General features: G+C 34.2%; 1 non-coding gene across 1 annotated transcript; it reads right to left on the bottom strand.

Annotated features, from left to right (window-relative positions):
- Positions 1 to 4,019: 4,019 nt before the first annotated feature.
- LOC127746131 (small nucleolar RNA R71) lies at positions 4,020 to 4,123 on the bottom strand. The gene has a single exon (XR_008007750.1). It is a non-coding gene; the product is annotated as a small nucleolar RNA R71 (small nucleolar RNA).
- Between the last annotated feature and the right edge of the window lie 711 nt (positions 4,124 to 4,834).

Below are 4,834 nucleotides of genomic sequence, written 5' to 3'. Positions count from 1 at the left end.
AAAGTGATCACCAATAATGCCTGCGAAGCCATCCAAAGCTCACGTTACTTGCCACGTTAACTAAGTTAACGTGGTAGTTAACGTAGAAGAGAAAGGAACTCCAACGTTAATAGAAAAAGTGAACATCGCTAACGTTGGAGAACTTGGCAATGATCCACGTTAAGAGTCACGTTAACCTAGTTAACGTGAACTCTAACGTGGAAGAGGAAAACAAAAGCCAACGTTAGTGACACTCACTTTTGTCACTAACGTTGGACCAACTAGCATTGCCTACGTTAACTTTCACGTTAAGACTATTAACGTGAAAGTTAACGTGGAGTTGAAATCAAAGAGCCAACGTTAGTGACACTCACTTTTGTCACTAATGTTGGAAGATGACATCACTACTACGTTAAGAGCCACGTTAACTTAGTTAACGTGAGTTCCAATGTAGAGAATGTGGCATTTGGAGCGTTAATGACAAAGGTGAGTGTCACTAACGCTCTCGAAGGTGGATCACACCTACGTTAAGAGTCACGTTAGCTATACTAATGTGGACTCTAACGTAGGAACAAAGGGGCACTAAGAAACGTTAATGGGAAAGGTGATTCCCATTAACGTGTGCGAAGGGGTATAAGCCAACGTTATTGGGAAAAGTGAGTACCAATAACATTGGCCAAGTTTTGAGAAAGCAACGTTAGTGGTCACGTTAAGAAAACTAACGTTAGATTTAACGTGGGTATATAAGGTTGGAACGTTAGTGGAAAAAGTGAATGCCACTAACGTTCTCGAACCCACAATGGCAATCAACGTTAAATCTTACTAAATACCCAAAGCCTAATTCATATTTTTCTGCTAGTTGGGCCCACTAAAGATGAGAACTGCTTCAACTCGAGATCCAAAGCCCACATCCAAGACTTGAAGAACTCACTAGAAGATCAAGAGGAGTAGTATATATAGGAGTAGTTTTAAACTATAGAGAAGCTTGGCACATTTGGGAACTACTCTCTATAGATTTACTTTTCTGTACTTTTAGCATGGATTCTTCTTTTCTGCCATTTTTCATTTCTAGAGCTATGAACAACTAAACTCCTTTCATTGGGTTAGGGAGCTCTGTTGTAATTTGATGGATCAATTATAGTTTTCATTCTTCTTCTTCTTTCTTTTCTCTTGATCTTACTAGAAAGCTTTCGATCTTAATTCATAAGCTTAGAGAGATTGGATTGCCAAGGAATTGGGATCCAATCACTTAAGATTGCCAAGGAGATCAATGAATGCATTGATTGATGAAGAGATGAGAATGAACTTGATCCAGATAATTGCAACATCTCCTAAACCCAATGATCCCCCCATTTCTGACCTTACCCATTCTCTTTAATTTCTGCCATTTACTTTTATGAGCATTACCCAAGTCCCCATTTAAGATTCTGCACTTTAATTTCTGCTATTTACTTTCTAGTCATTTAAATTTCTACATCTCAATCTAAATTCTGTTTAGCTCAACTAGCATATTCTTCTAACTAAAGTTGCTTGACCAATCAATCCTTGTAGGATTTGACCTCACTCTATGGTGAGTTTTACTTGACGATAATTTGGTATACTTGCTGAAGGAAAATTTGTTGAGAGACAAGTTTTCATGTATCATGTTCGAGTTTGGACAACTGATGGTTCATCTTGTTGCTCAGATTAGGTAATTTTCTTTTTATTTTCTTTTCAAAAAGTTTTCAAAAATATTTTTCAAAATTTTTCCCTTTGTTTTCGAAAAGTATTTCAAAATTTTTAAGAATGAATTCCAGAGTTTCATAGTAACATGTTGAAGCCTGACTGGCTGTAAAGCCATATCCAAATCCTTTTGGATTGAGGCTTCCACTTGTCAACATAACGGGTATGTATATGGAGTTGGATGAAATATCAGCTGTTGCATGCCTGATTTATATCTTCTAAAGCTGGCTGGCTATTAAGCCATGCCCAACCCTTGGATTGGAGCTTTAGACTAACATTGAAAGATTCCTGGAATTCTTATTAAAAATTTTGAATCTCTTAATTTCTTTTCCTATATGTTTTTTCAAAAAAAATAAAAGAAAATACAAAAAAAATCATAAAATCATAAAAACCAAAAATATTTTGTGTCCTTGTTTGAGTTTTGTGTTATGTTTTAAGTTTGGTGTCAATTGCATGTTTATCTTGTCCTTGCATTTTTCGAAAATTCATGCATTCATAGTGTTCTTCATGAACTTCAAGTTGTTCTTGGTAAGCCTTCTTGTTTGATCTTGATGTTTTCTTGTTTTGAATCTTTTGTTGTTTTTCATGTGCATTTTTGCATTCATATTGTCTAAGCATTAAAGATTTCTAAGTCTAGTGTCTTGCATGTTTTCTTTGCATCAAAAATTTTTCAAAAATATGTTCTTGATGTTCATCATGGTCTTTAAAGTGTTCTTGGTGTTCATCTTGACATTCATAGTGTTCTTGCATGCATCATGTGTTTTGATTCATAATTTTCATGTTGGGAGTCATTTTTGTTGTTTTTCTCTCTCATCATTAAAAATTCAAAAATCAAGAAAATATCTTTGCCTTATTTCTCTCAAAAATTCGAAATTTTGGGTTGACTTGGTCAAAAATTTTTAAAATAAGTTGTTTTCTTGTTAGTCAAGTCAAAATTTCAAATTTTAAAAATCTTATCTTTTCAAAACTTTTTCAAAAATTAAATCTTTTTCACTTTTCTTATTAATTTACGAAAATCTTTTAAAGTATTTTTCAAAAATCTTTTTCTTAATTTTATCTTTATTTTCGAAATTACACTAACAATTAATGTGATTGATTCAAAAATTTGAAGTTTGTTACTTTCTTGTTAAGAAAGGCTCAATCTTTAAATTCTAGAATCATATCTTTTAGTTTCTTGTTAGTTAAGTAATTAATTTTAATTTTGAAAATTAAATCTTTTTCAACCATATCTTCTTATCATATCTTTTTATCATATTTTTTATATCATATCTTTTTCAAAATTTTATCTTTTTCAAAAAATTTTGATTTCAAAATATCTTATCTAACTTCTTATCTTCTTATCTTTTCAAATTTGATTTTAATATCTTTTTCAACTAACTATTTGACTTTTTGTTTGTTTCTTATCTTTTTCAAAACCACCTAACAACTTTTCTCTCTCTAATTTTCGAAAATACCTCCCTCTTTTTCAAAAATTCTTTTTTTAATTAATTAATTGTTTTAAATTTTAATTTTAATTCTATCTCACCTTTAATTTTCAAAAATCACTAACTCCTTTTCAAAATTTAAATTCAAAAATTTCTCCCTCTCTCATCTTTTCCTATTTATTTATTCATTTACTAGCACCTCTCTTCACCTCTCTTCATCTCAAATCACTGCCCCTATCCTTACCCTTGTGTTTGGATTCTCCTTTCTTTATTCCCTTCTTCTTCTACTAATAATAAGGAACCTCTTTACTGTGACATAGAGGATTCCTCTTCTTTTTCTGTTCTCTTCTCTTTCATATGAGCAGGAACAAGAAAAAAGGCATTCTTGTTGAAACTAATCCAGAACCTGAAAGGACTCTGAAGAGAAAACTAAGAGAAGCTAAATTACAACAATCCAGAGACAACCTTGCTGAAATTTTCGAACAAGAAAAGGAGATGGCAGCCGAACCTAACAACAATAATGCAAGAAGGATGCTTGGTGATTATACCACACCTACATCCATGTTTGATGGAAGAAGCATCTCAATTCCTACCATAGGAGCAAATAATTTTGAGCTGAAACCTCAATTAGTTGCTCTAATGCAACAAAATTGCAAGTTTCATGGACTTCCATCAGAAGATCCCTACCAGTTCTTAACTGAGTTCTTGCAGATCTGTGAGACTGTCAAGACTAATGGAGTAGATCCTGAAGTCTATAGGCTCATGTTTTTTCCTTTTGCTGTAAGAGACAGAGCTAGAGCATGGTTGGACTCTCAACCTAAAGATAGCCTGGACTCCTGGGATAAGCTGGTCACGGCCTTCTTGGCTAAGTTCTTTCCTCCTCAAAAGCTGAGTAAGCTTAGAGTGGATGTTCAAACCTTCAAACAAAAAGATGGTGAATCCCTCTATGAAGCTTGGGAAAGATACAAGCAGATGACCAAAAGATGTCCTTCTGACATATTTTCATAATGGACCACGATAGATATATTCTATTATGGTCTATCTGAGTTCTCTAAGATGTCACTGGACCATTCTATCCATTCACCTAAAGAAAACACCTGCAGAGGCTCAAGAACTTATTGAAATGGTTGCAAATAACCAATTCATGTACACTTTTGAGAGGAATTCCGTGAATAATGGGACGCCTCAGAGGAAGGGAGTTCTTGAAATTGATGCTCTAAATGCCATATTGGCTCAGAACAAAATGTTGACTCAGCAAGTCAACATGATTTCTCAAAGCCTGAATGGATGGCAAAATGCATCCAATAGTACTAAAGAGGCATCTTCTGAAGAAGAAGCTTATGATCCTGAGAACCCTGCAATGGCAGAGATAAATTACATGGGTGAACCTTATGGAAACACCTATAATTCTTCATGGAGAAATCATCCAAATTTCTCATGGAAGGATCAACAAAAGCCTCAACAAGGCTTTAATAATGGTGGAAGAAATAGGCTCAGTAATATCAAGCCTTATCCATCATCTTCTCAGCAACAGACAGAGAATTATGAACAGAGTACCTATAACTTAGCAAATTTGGTCTCTGACCTGTCAAAGGCCACTTTAACTTTCATGAGTGAAACAAGGTCCTCCATCAGAAATTTGGAGGCACAAGTGGGCCAGCTGAGTAAGAAAATAACTGAAACTCCTCCTAGTAATCTCCCAAGCAATA

This window comes from Arachis duranensis, chromosome 3 (genome assembly GCF_000817695.3).
Source record: "Arachis duranensis cultivar V14167 chromosome 3, aradu.V14167.gnm2.J7QH, whole genome shotgun sequence".
Classification (NCBI taxonomy): Eukaryota; Viridiplantae; Streptophyta; class Magnoliopsida; order Fabales; family Fabaceae; genus Arachis; species Arachis duranensis.
This window is presented reverse-complemented; position numbering and strand designations above follow the sequence as displayed.